General features: G+C 39.6%; 1 long non-coding RNA gene and 2 other non-coding genes across 6 annotated transcripts in view; 1 reads left to right on the top strand and 2 right to left on the bottom strand.

Annotated features, from left to right (window-relative positions):
• LOC148338193 (uncharacterized) overlaps positions 1–16,169 on the top strand; it is a 32,465-nt gene extending 16,296 nt beyond the window's left edge. Inside the window, exons 2-8 of one of the 4 annotated variants that reach the window (XR_015842894.1) lie at positions 2,164–2,418; positions 2,488–2,706; positions 2,795–2,852; positions 10,251–10,354; positions 13,306–13,643; positions 14,898–15,036; positions 15,151–16,169. This is a non-coding gene — a long non-coding RNA (uncharacterized LOC148338193). Of the gene's footprint in view, positions 1–2,163; positions 2,419–2,487; positions 2,707–2,794; positions 2,853–10,250; positions 10,355–13,305; positions 15,037–15,150 lie in introns of all 4 variants that reach the window. The other 3 variants (XR_015842892.1, XR_015842895.1, XR_015842893.1) reach the window with 3 other exon arrangements.
• trnal-uaa (transfer RNA leucine (anticodon UAA)) lies at positions 1,937–2,049 on the bottom strand. The gene is made up of 2 exons: positions 2,012–2,049; positions 1,937–1,982 (listed from the first exon to the last, which is right to left on the bottom strand). It is a non-coding gene; the product is annotated as a tRNA-Leu (tRNA).
• Positions 3,172–3,284, bottom strand: trnal-caa (transfer RNA leucine (anticodon CAA)). Its single transcript has 2 exons — positions 3,247–3,284; positions 3,172–3,210 (listed from the first exon to the last, which is right to left on the bottom strand). It is a non-coding gene; the product is annotated as a tRNA-Leu (tRNA).
• Positions 16,170–17,866: the final 1,697 nt, after the last annotated feature.

Below are 17,866 nucleotides of genomic sequence, written 5' to 3'. Positions count from 1 at the left end.
CATGACACACGCTAGCGTCGATCACAAGAGTCTGGCTGAAATGTCGCCAATGCGTAATAAACGACGAGGAAATGGAATTGGAGGGCAGCTTGCAAATGACAACAGCTGCAGTTGCATGTCGAATTAATTATGCATTAAAGCAGCAAGTATAGTCCAAATCTTGTATTTTGACTCCATTGTGGTATCTCCATATTTGCACTTTAGTTCAAAATTCATTATCTTTTAAAACATTCCTCCTTCAAATGTTGCAAAAATAAAATTGAAAGAACATTTTCACATTATTTACTAATCATAGGAAGCAACTTAATAATTATATTACATATTAACACATATGGATATTTATATATTTATTGAGTGGTTGACTCATTCTGCTCATTAATGATAAAAAAATCTCTTGATCTTTAACAAAAAGACATTTATTGATTTAAGTTAGTTCTCTTTTTTAACATTATTGATTAATTTAACAACAAAAAGCGTCAACATATTTTTATTGAATTTAATTCAGTAACAGTGTTTTTGTAGAGTGTAGATTTGAACAAATACTTACATAGGGTCACTGTATCACTGAAACAAATTTATCTGTGAAGTCATTGCACGCAATTAAAAATGGATTATGACTAATGTATTATATTATTTATGCAATGATTATTTAACATTAATTCAATTTTATTTGACTGTTGTGGTGTTTGTTAGAAAACGGTAAATGCCCCCAGTGACCGGACACACACGCACACACACAGTGATTCCGTGCTCAGATGAGTTATTTAATCCCTTCCAGCATGCTCTGCTCGTGGGCTACCAGTTTGGCATGACCGGAACACCTCCAATGGGAGGCACCCACAAGGCAGCAGATGCCCTAACCACCTCAAATGACTCCGGTGGATGCGAAAAGGCTCTACTTTGAGCTCTTTATACAGCTGTCTGAGCTGCTCACCCGATACGGCCGAGGCCCATCAGCTCCTTTATGAAACCAACTCATTTTGGAATCCAAATTAACATTCAGGTTAGTACCACGTTGGGCCGCGACATGCCGGGCAGCAACAAGGTCTTTGGGAAGAGAAGCAGGCGGCATAATTAAGAGCAAGAATAAAAGGCAGGGAAGGTTCCCAACTAAGTTTGCTGTCACAGAGGAGGCATGGTGAGTATTGTTGTATGCATGTGGTGCTACCAGGATTGGAGAGTAATGTAATACATGTCACGGTTACAGTGTTGCGCCTCTTGCGACCTCACTTCACTTGCATTTTTTATGTTTTGACCATGTGGCTCAATCCTGCAACTGACCCGTCCCAAAATGCCGACCGAGCCCAACAGCCAAGTCAATACCCATAAATCAAATAAAAGTAATTGTCAGGAGTGGGATTTGAACCCACGTCTCCATCCAGAGACCAGAAGCCCCAATTCATCATTGGAAGATTACCACCTTGAGTCTGGCGCCTTAGACCAGTCGGCCATCCCGACACTGTTTGAAGGGGACTCTTTACTGGTGTTTGTTTTAAAAAATGCTCTATGTGGAACTGCAAAGTTCTTGCATTGTATTATATTTTGGCCTTGTGACTGTGGTCCAGAGTGGAGCTCAAACATGCAAATGACCTGGACTAAGAAAATATCCCAACAGCAAAGTCAATACCCATAAATTGAAGTACTTGTCAGGAGTGGGATTTGAACCCACGGCCCGATCCAGAGACCAGAAGCAGTAATTCACAATGGAAAGCTTTACACCTTAAGGATGGCGCCGTAGACCACTTGGCCATCCTGACACTGGTGGGATGATGCTCTTTTTTGGTGGGTTGTTTAAAAATGCATTACGGAGAACAATGGAGATGAATTTTACACATTTAGTGTTTGTAATTGCAGTCAATAAGGGGCTCAAACCTGCAACTGAGATGTCCCTAAGACACTAATCCAACAGGTAAAACTAGACTCAGAATCACACACTTGTCAGGAGTGGGATTTGAACCCACGCCTCCAGTTGGAGACCAGAAGACCTAGTTCACAATTGAAAGTATTGCACCTTAAGTCCGGCGCCTTAGACCACTCGGCCATCCTGACACACAAGACATGAAAGTCTTTTCTGTTGAGTGATTTTAAAATTGTAAAATGGATTTTTTTTTATTTTTTTTTTTTTTAAATTTATTTTCTTAATTTATTATTTTTTATCTTTAGACCACGTGGCTGTGGTTGACAGTGGGGCTCCATGCTGCAACAGACCGGTCGCGAAGAAAATATTACAACTGCCGAGACAGAAATAATAACAAGCTGACTTGACAGGAGAGGGATTCGAACCCACGCCTCCATCCAGAGACCAGAAGCCCCAATTCAACATTGGAAGATTAACACCTTGAGTCTGGCGCCTTAGACCACTCAGCCATCCGGAGACACAAGACATGAATGTCTTTTCTGTTGAGTGATTTTAAAATTGTAAGATGGATTTATTTATTTATTTATTTTTTAAATTTATTTTCTTAATTTATTATTTTTTATCTTTAGACCACGTGGCTGTGGTTGACAGTGGGGCTCCATGCTGCAACAGACCGGTCGCGAAGAAAATATTACAACTGCCGAGACAGAAATACTAAAAAGCCGACTTGTCAGCAGAGGGATTAGAACTCACGCCTCCATCCAGAGACCAGAAGCCCCAATTCAACATTGGAAGATTAACACCTTGAGTCGGGCGCCGTAGACCTCTCGGCCATCCTGACACATTGGGTAGGCCACTCTTTCCTGGTTGGTGGTTTAAAAATGCATTACAGAGCTGCAAAGGAGATTAATTTTATACATTTTGTATTTGTGATAGCAGTCAATTGGGAGCTCAAACCTGCAACGGAGATGTCCCTAAGAGATTAACCCAACAGGTAAGATAATAGTCAGTAATGCAAAGAAGAATATTCGTCAGGAGTGGGATTTGAACACACGACTCCATAATCCCCAATTCACAATGGAAAGTTTTACACTTTAAGTGTGGCGCCTTAGACCAGTCGGCCATCCTGACACTCTAGATTTGGGAGTCTTTTCTTTTGAGTGAATTTAAAACTGCATGATGGAGAGCAGAGTGAGGACATTTAATCTTTAGACCGTGTGAAGGTGATTCACAGTGGGGCTCAATTTTGCAACAGACCGGTGCCTAAGAAAATATCCCAACTGCCAAGACACAGAAATACAAACAAGAGCTCATGTCAGGAGTGGGATTTGAACCCACGCCTCCATCCAGAGACCAGAAGCCCCAATGCATCATTGGAAGATCAACACCTTGAGTCTGGCGCCTTAGACCACTCGGCCATCCTGACATATATCTCTCCGCACTGGTGTGTGGTTTAAAAACATCAGAGCGCAACATTTTGGCCTTGTGACTGTGGTCCAATACGGAGCCCAAAAGCCCCAATTCACTTTGAAAACATTTACCCCTTATGTCTTACACCTTCGACCGCTCAACCATCCTGACTCCTGGTGGATGAAACCTTTTACTGGTGGGTGGTTTTAAAACTGCACTAAGGGGAACTGCAAAGTAGATGAATTGTGTACATTTTGTATTTGTGGTCAATAGGGGGCTCAAACCTGAAAACGTGTGTTTTAGTCACTTGTGTTTAAATCATTTGGGATGGGTGCAATTATTTAAAAAACTGTTTTTTATTCAGTCTCTCTATTTGAGGATATTCACGTTGCGGTTGGGCCTGGACAAACGAGGGTTCTCTCTTTTATGTTGTCTCATCCATAATCTCCACATGGGTGTGCGCAGTTTGTGTTCAAGTTAGTGCTTAAATACATCACTCCATGCATGTACTGTACGTGCTGAACAGGTTGCTCTGCCCCCCCTATAGCACTCCATACCATATGTCAACCCCGCGGAAAGAATTAGCTCTGCTGTTGTATTAAGCTGTGCAGGCCTTCACTATATCATGAACCAAACATCCGATTTGCATACATTCCCATGTTCACGCCACACAAGTTGATATAGTGACTGCAAGTCAAAGTGTTTAGTCAATTAAATCGAAGTGAAGTCGATTAAAAAAAAAAAGCTCTCATCATAACTCGTGTTTCATTTTTCTTTTTTGACCACAAACCTACGCTATTAGACAAAGACATTCATATGTACTGTAATCAATCTGATATTGTTAACTTAAACAAACTAACTTAAAAAAATACATGAGAAGGACCTTGAAAAAAAAAAATCCATATTAAATCACACATTATTGAGGGAGGGGCTGGAATCATAATTTTGATCTTATTTTTCAAAATGGTTCTGCCCATCATTCATTCTTAAATATACCAACGGAATGATTCAGTAAACTGCTGTCATATTAGACGTTTTTCTCAAAGGATAAAGATAATAAGGTTGTGAGCATTGTTATACTTTTGCGTAACACGCAACCAACAACTATTTGTTAGTTCATCTACAGCTTTTTGCATAATGTGTTAGCATTAAACGAGTGGAAGGATAAGTTAGGTTGTTGTTTTGAATGCACAACATGCAATTTCCTTTGTTTTATGTGTTTTAAATACACAGTATGTAATCCCCCTTAGATAGTTTGACAGTAAACCTCAAGTGGGGGTGGTCATAAACAGCTTGAAGCCTTTTTTTGAAGAAATATTCACAATGCCAAACTGCTGGCTGCCTGCGAGTTGAGTTCATATTCGTATCTCAAATGTTTGCTTACAAGTCAAAGCAAATTATCAACCAAACAACAACGCTTACCCCAAAGAATTGGAGGTTGAGTAACATAAAACATACTGTGTTTAGAGGTGTTAAACTTGATCGATTAATCAACAATCAATACTTTATCAGATTAATCGACAACTATTTTAACAATCATGGAATTATTTAATTTCAAATTTTCCAAATCCTCCGATTTCAGCCTCTAAGTAGTAAGTATTCCGATTTCTGTATCATCCTTCACGAAAGAAGACGGATTATCTCTTTTTGTTTTACGAAAATGTGAATATCTGCTTTTACTTTGCAAAACAATGACTGAACCAGGATCGTAATCTATTTAATCCATGTACTAATCGACAGAATAATGTCAATATTCCAAAAATATTGACAGTCCTAATTGTGTTTGACGATGAGCTTGTGTATTTGTGCACTCGGAGCGCCGTGTTAGTCGAACACTCGTAATGTAACGACTGTCGCGTTCTGTCTCATCTTTCCTCCGTCGTCTGCGTTGCGCTAACAAGGTGGATGCGTGTGGATGATGGCCTGATTAACGTCACAGCAGCTGCATTCTCACATCGCCACTCTCATGCGTAGCAAGCAAATTGTTTGTCTCCTTTCATCGTTTGTCTTCAACTCAGGGTGATGAGTGATAATGTCTGTTAGCATACTCTCACACTGAAAATTGTCGACATGGTTCACCAGACACAAAATCCAACTTCTCCCATGTCCATCTCAGTCCCCAGACCTCAACCCCATAGAAAACCTGTGGAATGAATTGAAGAGGAGAGTGCATCAATGGCTGGATTATTTAGAGAGATTGCGCAAATAGGAATGCTCGAAGATCCCCCGTTGTGCATTCTCCCATCTTGTGAAACATTATAAGAGAAAATTCTGTGCTGTTCTGTTGACAAAATGGGTTGTACAAAGTAATAATATCAAGGGGTTATTTATTTATTTATTCATTCCATTTGATGTATTTTTTTTTTACTTTCATTATGTATTATAATCTCAATCTCAAAAGTGTGTACTGTTTAATTTGTGCCCTTGCTTTTTGAACAACTTCACAATTCTTCAGAGGCACACATTGCTGAGCAGAATGATGCCAAGCAATGGGAAATCTTATTAGGCCCATTTGGGAGCTGTTGTTTTTATTTCTTCTGTGAAATGCGCGCAGTAAGTGGAGTCACATGTAGAACTAAGCAAGAGCACACAAGATTTCAAGTCGTGCATCTACAAGTTCTTTTTTCAAAAGGGAAGTCATAGTTGTGATGACTTCAAATCTGCCACTGCACTCAGAAATTGCACAAAGTGGAGGTGAATCGCGTGTAAAATTGTTGATATCTTTGCAACAACACTAATTCTTTATACAACATAATAAAGTGAGTGACATAAGACACCAGGCGATGAATAGCTACAGGTAAAATACTGTCCTGTTCATTGTGCATTTAAAATATATATTAAGATACAAATAAGTAAGATTCAAAATCAATCGAAAAAAGGTAGATGGGGAAATTTAAACATATTGACTACGCCTCGCAAAAGACTCTGAAATGTAATTTCCTGAACAAAGGCCCAAGTTGTTTACTGCCGCAAAAGAAGAATTAAATGTTGTGTTCTCAAAACAACCACAAGTCTTTGAATGTTAACAAACTATGTACAACTCCATAGACAGGCTAAGGAATAGGATTGGCGTTAGAACAGTTTAAGCAACAGATGCACTCAAACGTAGACAAACACCTTAACATTACTCACAGTCGCAGGCATATATTATTCACCAATTGGAAAAAAACAACAAAAAAAACAAAACAATAATCCTGATTCTTAAAAAGGCCAGTCGTTGCATCATTTCCCCATTTAGGCATCCTAACGTCCGGTCGCTCGTTTAACTATTAGCGATACTATCAAACTCTTTAAAATAGACTAGCAATCTACTGAGACGACATCACTTTACCATAAATGACATATTACATTATTGTTTGCGCCAGTTGTCCGAGAGTTGGCCAAGCGATCAAAGGACTGTATCTCATTAAATGAGCCATTTGCTGTCTCTCAGTTCACGGAGGTCCGTGTGAACATTTTCCAATTGCTGGATTTATTTTGACACACTTAACTCAACGTTGTTTATAAGGCACAAAACAACCGCAACCTAAAATAGAAAGCATTTATGGTCACGTTCTGTGGTGGAGGTGCAACAAATCTTGAGCGTATGGAAAGATCAAAGGCAAGCAGTAAGATGATAATAATAATAATGACAACTGCTAAGTGCAGGATGAGGATTAATGTTCAAACAGCTTTGTGACAGAGTGGCCGACGTCACCGCCTTGCTATAGCCATTTCCAAGTAAAACAAAACTAATAATTAACAGATAATAAAAGAGCCCATTTTTAGATGGAGACACACGGCAAACAACTCCATTCAAGAACACATAAAAAAGGGAGACTGTATTGTTTCCAGGTTGAAGTGAAGCATTCTGTGACTTGGGGAAGGTGACGTCACGCACGTACGATGTCGTCTTTTGACCACTTGAAAAATAACAAAGGAGGAAGCAGAAGGTTTTTAAGTTGAAAATACGATTTTGAGTTGGTGTCAGCTAAAAAAAACGTTAAGGTGCGTTGTTGCTACAATCCCTCAGTCACTGTGGGACTGCATTTTTAAAATCCATATTTTGAAATGTTCAATGTAAGTCGTTAATTATGCGGTTGTCATGCAATCTCTTTTATTACCTGAATTTCAGGGCAGGATATGAATGCTCAGGTTCCAAAGCATTTAATTACAAAACATAACCCGTCTTGTAGCAGTACCATTTTATTTTCATTATTGCAATACTTTGTAATTTAAGATATAACATATAAAAACTCATTCTTTGTGTGTCCGAACTTGTAACTCAGGGTTAAATAAATGAGGCATAGAAAAAGTTACAATTAACTGGAAAATAAAAACTTCAACGTAAGAAGCAACTTCTTTCTCTGCACGTATGGTAATAATTCAAAGAAACATATAAAATGTAATATATTACATTGTGGAAGTTACCTGCCCAACACTGTTCACAATGAAGAACAGAAAACTTCAAAATAAACCCCCAAGCATGCCAGTTGTCTACTAATCACAATTCATAGCATTTGATCCAAATTCCAATTGAGCGACAACGCCAGCATAGAGACAAGTCTAAGAAATCCAAATATTTGTCACTGAAGTGTGTTTAAGCTGGCAGCACAAAGAGCACTGAATGTCTACACGCGAGTAATGAAGAGCCAACTCGAATGAGAAGAGCACGCCGAACAGCAGGTAGGGGAGATGGAGACATGCAGCAGCAGTGTGGCGCTTCATCACTTTGGGCTTTCCTGTTTATGACTGCTTCTGTCTGCCTAAGTCAACAGTCCGAAAGGAAAAACAAGTCCTGGTATGTGTTCCCTTTTCCAACCTATCTCTCCATGACTTCAAATTAATTAGCTGTTCCCTTTCTGCACTCCCCCTTATTTCTCTTCTTTTCTCTCCCTCCCCCCGCTATAGTCGCGTCTGTCTGCTTCTTCCTGCAAAGGCATGTGCTGGGTCTTGGCAGAGTGGCACACTTCCATATGGAAGTGTTCAGGAGATGATATATAACATATGTGACCCGAACTCACTGGCTCTGCACTCAGCGGAGATCGCACAGTGTCATTAGTGGCAGCGAGAACACCAGCGCTGCAGTGCGAGGGAGGAGAAAGAAGGATGAGGATGGATATAATTACAGTAGGTTAAGGAAGGGGAAATGGGTGGCGCAACAAGGAAAAAGATGGTGAGGAGATCGCTGCGTGTGTGTTGTGGCCTCAAAGTTTTGATCTAAAGCAAAGTACGACACGTTCAAACGGTTCAAACCCGCTGTGACCTGCTTGCATAACGGTGACGGTCAGAGGCTTATTCGATGGGTAAAAGAAGCAAATTGGACACTTTCAAACCACATCCAAGTGTACTTTGCACAATGACAATATGTTAGAATTGTCTTTTTATTTTTTACTTGACACTGAATGAATACAATTTTATTCAAGTGACATTTTGACGAGCAAGAAATTGGATTCTCTGAAATTGCATGATGTCAATAAGTCACATGTGTAAAATAAAACAAATAATACACATATCACATCAATTATATGAATTAATCATGTTAATATACACAACCTGTGCAATCTAATATAAAATAAAAGATCAAATACTGTGATTTCTTGAGCTATAAGCGACCTGACTTCTGAATTTTTCAAGATCCAATCCATTGTTAGCAGAGCAGCCAACTGTTCCGGGTTGTCGGCATTTTGTAAGAGAAATCACTGAATGCTCGTAACACTGAATGTTATGGATATTTTAAAAAAATGATGGGTCACATAATTGCTCAATCAAACGCATTGAAAACAAGCAAAATAGATAATTGTGATGTATGATTGACAACGTGGCGTCATTCCACTGGTAGGCTCTAGTGACATTGCGTAGTGTAGTGCAAGCTAGCGGAAGAGTCCGACGTTAGCCGAAAGCTAACGATTTGAGGCTTACCGCAATCGTTGCCAGCCTTATTTATTCACTGAAACATTATCTTCTGTGAAAGATGGCTCATATTCTTGCCGCTAAATTACTGACGAGCCTCCGGAAGGAGCAGAACAATATCTATTGAATTAAAAACGTGGCAAAAACTGTTTTAGTTACTGTATGTCATTACTTATTGTTTTTATAGAACACAATATTATAGAGTACCAGGTTGTTGTTTTTTTAGTTAGTAAAAAACACAAATGCATTTCTTTTTAATGGAAACTTCATATAAAAGTTGATTAATGGCAATTCCATTCATCTCAGTGGGGAATGATGATTTGAAAGCTGATTGTTTTGAGTTGTGAGTCTGGTCATGGTACGACTTTGACTCAGATCTCAAGGCACGACTGCATACTGTATAATATATAAAGTGAGCTGTACAACAATCTGGTTTCTGACCTCTTCCAAAGACGCTTTAAACCCCATTTTCAATACTATGATTTCTATTGGTTTTGCCTCTTTGCCTTCACTGGTACCATTTGAAAAAGCTTCTGGAGTTAATCGTTTTGATCACAAACGGTGCACTCACTCTCGCCGTCATTCAAGCCAGCCCACGACCAAACTGAGTTTGACACCCCTGCTGCTGTCTGACGCTTGGCTGAAATTTGGTGATGTCTCGCATGACAGTAGTTGTTTCTAAGTTTTGTATGACTTTTGACTTGGCACAATTTCCATTCCGATGCCAAACTGTGGAGAACGTTTTGGGGCATTACACAGCCTAAAGTCATGGTGAGATAAGATTCCGAATTATTTCGAAGGAAGTAAGCACATTTGGAAAGAGAAATTGTGCTAATTAACTGACAAAGTGCATGATAAGCAGTCAAATTGACTTTGAGACGGTAAGAGAAGGCAGTTCAGCGAGAGCAGGATGACACAACGGAGAAGAGGGATGATCCAACGGAGAGAAAGATGGCATCTGAGAGAGACAGACACGACTTGTTTGCTTAGGCATTGATTCAGGGCCCCTCGAGGCTGCGTCTTCCATTTACCAATTTGTTTCTTTCCCTCTCTCATCCTCACCTCCGCCCATCTTCCCTGTCTCTGGCAGATCATTCGTCAGGAACAAACAGTGCCGCTCTGGAACACCGGACCCTTGGTTGCCGGGCAACCACACACTGACTTGATGGAGTGGAGGCAACTTCAGAGGCCTGTGTGAGAACAGTATCATAGTTGTTATTAGACCCGAGTCCTGATAATGCCAACACACATCTAGAAGGCATGGCACAACAGTTTAACCGTGCCGAATCGACAAAAAGCACAAACGCATGCTGGGAATCCCACACAAAGCTAACGTTGTGCCTTTATTTTAAACATTTAGTGCACAAAATACGCACATTTTTTCTAATGCACAACACAGGTCCAAAGTGCTGTTTTAGTTGTTCTTTCTTTTGAAACCTGTCGATTTTATGATTGAATGATCCAAGTAGTCTTTAAGTACAACTGAACAAATCACCAGAGGAGCAATTTTTGGTTGCTTCCAGATTTTGTTCGAATCGCAGAACTAGTACAAACTAACACTACTACTATTCCGCAATACAGAACACGCTACTCCACCCACGTGTCACCAAAATGTGATCATATGTTTTAAATAGTCATATATGTTGCTTAAAAAAGTAACAAAAATCTTGGCTTGGTTGCACAAATCTCATTGCAGTGGGATAATTTGTGCATTAAATGTCTGGTGTGTTGATGTGAGTTTACAACCATTTTTTTTTAATAAGACTGTTGTTACGACATGGTTTATGAAAACAAGTGAACGAGCAAACAAAGTGTGTTTTCATTGGTTGTTTACACGTTCAGTGTTGTCAGTACATGGAGACCAGTCATTAATTGGGCGATATGGATGTTGATATATGACGATACAATTAAGGATTGTTGTGATGTCTGCTTGTGTTCAGATATGTGTTGTGCTTGTTTCAAATACACAACATGCGATTCTCTTTGTTTTATGTTGAGGTCAGTAAACTTCAACTGGTAGTGAATTAAGGGTTGGGTTCAATACCGGGCTCTGGCCTTCCTGTGTGGAGTTTGCATGTTCTCCCCGTGCCTGCGTGGGTTTCCTCCGGCTACTCCAGTTTCCTCCCACATTCGAAAGACATGCAATGATAGGTTAATGGAACACTCTAAATTGACCCTAGGTATGGCTGTGAGTGTAAATAGATGTTTGTCTATGTGTGCCCTCTGATTGGCTGACAACCCCATGACACTTGTGTGGATAAGTGGCAAAGATAATGGTTGGATAATATAATATAATATAATATAATATAATATAATATAATATAATATAATATAATATAATACAATACAATACAATACAATACAATACAATACAATACAATACAATAGAATACAATACAATACAATAGAATACAATAGAATACAATAGAATACAATAGAATAGAATAGAATAGAATAGAATAGAATAGAATAGAATATAACATGCTACACTTACCACATGAAACACATGCACCACCAGATCAGATTTAGTAGTGTCTGGAATCTCGAGTGTTGCCAGAATGTATTGGCTGACCTGCTATTTTTGCACTTATGTCCTGGGTTTTACTCAATTTTATTGCAGATGTCAAACACATCTCTTTCACCATGCTCTTTCTTGTTTTAATTTTTTCAATGAGTGACGCAGGAAGTTTTTGCTAGCTCCTCCCTGTTAAAGTACGGCTTTGATAATAACAGAGACTGCTATTAATTAAAGGGGGATTGGACCCATAGCGACTCTCTTTAATTCAGCAGTGCAGTATATACCACATGACTCTAAAATGTGGAAGAGAAAAATGTAAGTGCTGGCATCAGACAACACTTTCCACTGATTTGGGCTTTAAAATGAACAGCAACCATACAGTCTTTTGATTTAAAGAGGTTGGACAACATTCAACTTTTGCTTACCATTGGCACCCTGTGCGGCAGTTGCAACGCCATTAATTCACCTTTTCTTCAAAGATTCTCTATGAACCTGTTGCAAATGGTATGGTAAGGCTAGTGTAGGATAGTAACTCATAAAAGTTGCCTTTAAACAGACAAGCTAATGCAGCTTTAACAGTCCAAAGGAAAAAACCTCATATATGAGGAGCAGTGAGGGGAAAGTATGCAATAAAAAGGTCAAGAGAGGAAAGTGGTAAAAAAAAAACGTCTAGCCTTACTGTAATGAAATGTTTGTAAAAGTCCTTGCATAAATAGAAATGTAATGTTTAATTTATAATAGTAACTTTAAGCCAACATTGTTTGAAATTCCGGGAATCACCAGTATCGAAAAACGGATTCCTTTTTAAGTGGCCCAATGTACAGCCTCCATTCTGTGAAAAAAATGTCCTTCAGTCGAAGCCTTGGGAGGTGGACACAATTTGAGAGGTTATAACATTGGGCAAACACAACGATTTCAGTTCTAAAAAAGTAGGCTTTATTTAATATTCCTCAAAGCCACTGTTGCATTCTTCAGTTTGAACATTGCGCTCAGGAAATAACTTTAAGAATAATAATGAAATGAAAATCAAATAAATGAAAAATGTATCTAACTACCTTGAAAACCAACAGTTCTTAAAGATCCAAGCAAATATATTGAAATTAAAGTTAAACACAACTGAACTATGTGAATGTATTGATTGGTTCACATGCCACCCCTCGTGGTACCTTGTTTCCGTCAGTATTTCAAGCAGACCCAAGTAGTCCCCGTATGTTCTTCGTCGCCGACAGCCAATCAGCGTTGAGAACTGAATACTGTTCTAAATGAAAGAGTAAAATTGAAAGAAATAAGACGATCAGAGCTGTAATTTCCTTCCTAGCTACATTGCAGAATATCCTCGTACCCATCCCAGAGAGTAAAGTCTGATGATTGCTCCTGACACCATTTATTATGGGTTTTGTTCTTCGGCAGTAGTTTGAAAACGGAGTCAACGTGTGAATGGAGGCGCTGGGAGAAGGCGCTAAAAAAATCAGACAAATTCACACAAAACATAAAAGCAAGAGACTTCTCAGCAATACCACAAAGTCGTCTCTCTCTCTGCTTCTCCAATCGTCCAAATGCAGCGTCGTGCAGATGTTCTCAAGGTTCCTGCTTGTGACTAAATGCTTTCAATCTTACTTATCCACAGGTGGCAAACAAAACTAGGCAGAGATCTGTGCTGAGGATGACAAACTTGGCTTCGCGCAGATTGGATTGGCTTTGCCTCGAGGACGCCTGGGGCCGCTTAACCATTTGGCGGGGCCTTTTTTATCGTGGCGACCCTTCTCATCTTCGGTGCAGCCTTAGGGGAGGAACAGGCGAGTGAGGTCAAGTGGAATTGGACACAAGATCCTCTCCAAGAACAGTGAGATGACATTCCAATAACCCTGAAACCTTCACTTGGACCTGCCTCATATCACGGCTTGGGGACATGGTGTGCAAGTTGGCGTGTTTACATTCCAAGTGTCCAAGTGGAATTAAATGCACGTACGTACGTACATGAGATTGCATAATACAGACTTATAATGCAACACTTGAAATTTCAGCTAAATGAGCCGTATTTATAAGCAAAGAGATTTATGTCCAGTCCACATCAGCACACCCTGATCTGGCTTGTGTTATCACCCTGGGGGTTTGTAAACGGCAGTTGTTAGTCAGGAAGGCCTTCACTGTTGATTTAAAAACTTCAGAAGTATTGTATTTATTTATTCCCAAATCGGTTTTCTTCACTTGATAGCTTTTCTCTTTACGCTGCGCTACTTCCAACGTTCGAATGGAGATATTAGATGTTTTTGTCCAGTCAGACTTCAGTTTTTTTGTTCCCATGAAAATCAGAATTAGTAGTGCTTGCCGGGGTAACTTAAATTGTAGTTGAGCTGGTGCAGTTTTTTAAATAATGGTCGGGAGAGTTTGAACACAAGATTTGTGATCCCGAGATTTGCAATTGACATAATTAACTTAAGTGAAAACCCGCTTGTCAATTTTGTCCGCCGATCACCCTAATTTGGGTGATCAGGTACGTACACATCCACTTTGTATCAAAAAAATGCCTGACACCTGGTTTGTTGTGAAGTTGCTTGATAGATTCGGCCTGTGCAACTGTAAGACGACTGCAATGATTACCGCGAGATCAAGGTTTGAAAGGTGCTGTTTTTTTTGGTTTTTTTTTATCTCAGTGAGTTCAGTTTGAATAGCTTCCTCAACCTTGTAGAAGCCTTATCTAAATCACCTTTTGATTAAAAATTAAAAATGGCTAAATATTGTACTTGTACTCCGATCCGACAACAGCAAGTCCAGTTAAAAGTCCGAACTTTCCCACAGCGAGGCAATTCTTCATTATTTTCCCCTCTGATGACCTAAGTATGCATAGTCATGGCATTCTTCGATTGTGATGTAAGCAGAATTTTCCCCCAGACTTTGTCAGGTTTCTGGTCACTCTCCCCGTTGATCTTCCCAATTTTCCAGAGTGGCAAATCCAGCAACGTTTTGCCCCAAGTGAGCTTCTTGGATGAGAAAGCATTTCATGAGCGCCTTGAGTGTCAGTTCTGTGTTTTGGAGACAGACTTAATGAAAATAAGCCAATGTTAATATTTCTTTTTCCAGCGTCTGCTTCTCTCACTTTTGAACTATAAAATGTCTGCTAAGAAACAGGCCTGTTACCCAACATATGGTGGAGGTTTACAAACTGAAAAGAAATTTGACTGAGATGATGACTGATTACGGGAGCTATCTACCGTGTAGCGTATGCTGTGCGCCAAGTAAGCCCAAATCCACTTCATCGCGGATCATTTGCTCTCCGAATCATGGAAGCTGTCTGGAGAGAAGGAGGGGTTCCCTTGACGGGGGCAGCAAGCCGAGAGAACACAAACTTCAGGGCAGGGTAAGTGGCTTCTGTTGTATGTTCTCAATCGATGAGTGTTGCATAACTTTAGGTCAGGCACTTATCTAACCATCTTTTGCTTTCCCCCCCGCCCCCTCCTGTCTCGCCTCGGAGGTACTGGATGTTCATCTGTGAGGGGAGGTTACCAATCACATGGCAAGGAGAACTCCAACCGCGCCACACTGATCCCTCGTTCACGCATGAGCTGGCTCCTGATTGGCAACCGGAACGACATGTGGTTGACTCTGGCATCTAATTAACAGACGCAATTGAATAATTGAAAGGCTCCAAGGAGAGATTGTGTGGGCATACATAAAAATGACTAAATATTTAGATTTCTGGCTTTTGAGAGAAAGCATCATCTTTAAGTGGATTGTATGCATTAAATAATACAGAATTTTATTTCATAGTTTATCAAACTGATCATGTGCCATCGCAAAAATAATTAATTTACCTTTGCAATGTTTGTGTCTTTATTGTTTTACACTATTGGATTCAAATGTAAACAGTATCTAGGTGATGATCGCTTACCCGAATTAGGGTAACAGGTGTGCTTGAGCCTATCCCGGCTGAATTAACGCCAGCCAATGGCAGGACACACAATTTCAACAACTGGTTAAAAGTACAAAAGTGGTAAAAAGTCAAAAGGACAACTAAGGATGCTTAAAGCAGTCAGAGCAGATTGTCTTGAGCCCGACAGGAGGGTGAATGAGATGAGACGTGAAAAAAAGCGAATCTCTGCAGATCAATAAATCATGTCAGCAAACAAATGAGGGCATGAAATCAGAGGAATAAAACAAATTCATCTTAGAAAAATGTGCGAATCACGTGTCCGCGTTTACTGCTCACAGATGGCAATAGTGCTCACGCTCCCTAGAGCCGTAGTGCAGTTACTTGCGTAAAATAGTCGTCTGTTAAATATAAACTGCCAATGTTTTGATACCTTAACACAATGGGCAAAAAAATTCAAAACAGAAAAAGTTTTCCTTGCATTCGTTGTGAAACTTGTGAAAAACCCGACTTGACTCGAACTTGGCAATCATGAGCCTCGACTTGGCTTTGCCTTTAACGACTGGACTTTACATTTGAAAATGTTATTTTAAGTCTAATGTGCCTTTGGTTTTTGGAAGTTGTTATTTTTGTGTCATGTGTGCTGTCTGTATTATTGTTGTATTGCACTGGAGAGGGGAGCCCTCTAATCTCGTTGCACACTTGAGTACAATGACAATAAAGGGATTTCTATTCTATTTCTATTCAACTCATGGAGGGACCTCCAAATATGACATTTGAATTCACTGATTGTCTTTGTGATGAAACTGGACAATGGAAACATGCACGGTGTGTAACTCAAAGATAGGCAACATAACATCTACGTCTACATTCATCTATCACTGTGAAACCTACTGAAGCAGTCAAGCTAACTAGGTTAGCTTCACAGTTTAGCTCAGAAAATATTTGATGCGGCAAAGTGGCTAGGAACTGACCAGTGATGAAAACCTGTGCCACCTGTGTGAAAGTCAGCAGCATGCACCAGTCTTTGCCACATGTGCAACGGCATGAGCATAGTCGGTCGGTGTATGTTTTCAAAAGTCAAATAATCATTGACCTGATCATGATTCAAATCACATAAAAACTAATTTATAGCCACAATAAAAAAGTTGAAAGAACTCCAACATAGAATATGGAAAAGATTAGAACTTACATTAATTAGAATAATTCACTGGTAGTACTTTGGAATTTCCTCCAACAACCCAGGCTAAACTCTAATCTCGTTGCACACTTGAGTACAATGACAATAAAGGGATTTCTAATTCTAATTCTAAACCTGGATTCCCGACATACAAAGATGTCAGTCTGTCAGTTAAGATGTATAACTTGATCATGATAGTAAGAACTTGACAGCAAAGCCGGAGAACATAAGAATGTTATAGAAAGTGCACAAAATACACAGGTAAGTTCCTCAAAATAGGTTTCTCCAAAAAAAAAAAAAAAAAGCACAAATAAGTGAATTTGTGAATTCTCTGTATTTTTCGTGGTCCAACAAAATGTGATGCGGTATGCTCATTTAAGGTAGACCACTTAAAAAGGGGAAAGCAATCAGACTTCTTTTCATAATAATTTCCCCAAATATAGCAGTTTATCAATCCAACGGCTGCATAATCCATTTTTTTGGAAATAAGTGGCACAAAAGCAGAACATTGACTTGTGTGTCACATATGATGATGGTTAGATCTTGTTCTTGTGACACTTTAAAGGAATATTGGTGATTTCCAAATTTCCTGACCATCATTCTGCTCAAATTCTGAGGCAACCCGTAATTTGTGAGCTCAATCAGAGGGCTCACAAACTGCTCATCTGAAAAAGAAAAATTTGTCCGTTTCCCCTTGTCTCCATGTGAAGGCAACTGAGGCAGCCCATGCACATGTGTGCACTTTGGAGGGGAACGGGTTTGGGTTGAAGTTACCTGGCTCTGACTGTGGCACAGATCGTAAATCATCAATCGTATATTATCTTGAGGCTATCTTGAATTCATGCGTGCATTTTCCAAAGCTATTCTTACTTTCAAAAATATTTCAGAGCCACACCTGACACCCTCGGCATTCGGAAGGAGCCCACGATCTGTGCGTCTCTCAAGGTTCAAGCTACAATTAAATATCTTCAAAGGGTGAATTTGTGCACTTAATGGTACCTGAAAAGAGACAGGTAATGATTTTGAGAAATAAACAACAAGTGTACTTTTGTTACGTTTCTACTTTTGTTTCGTTTTACAAAGTTTACATGCAAGGTTTTGGTTCACATCACAGTCATAGCGTCCAACTTTTATTTGTCC

The sequence above is a fragment of the Idiotropiscis lumnitzeri genome, chromosome 4, assembly GCF_059441095.1.
Source record: "Idiotropiscis lumnitzeri isolate Australia: NSW breed Sydney's pygmy pipehorse chromosome 4, RoL_Ilum_1.0, whole genome shotgun sequence".
Taxonomy (NCBI): Eukaryota; Metazoa; Chordata; class Actinopteri; order Syngnathiformes; family Syngnathidae; genus Idiotropiscis; species Idiotropiscis lumnitzeri.
This window is presented reverse-complemented; position numbering and strand designations above follow the sequence as displayed.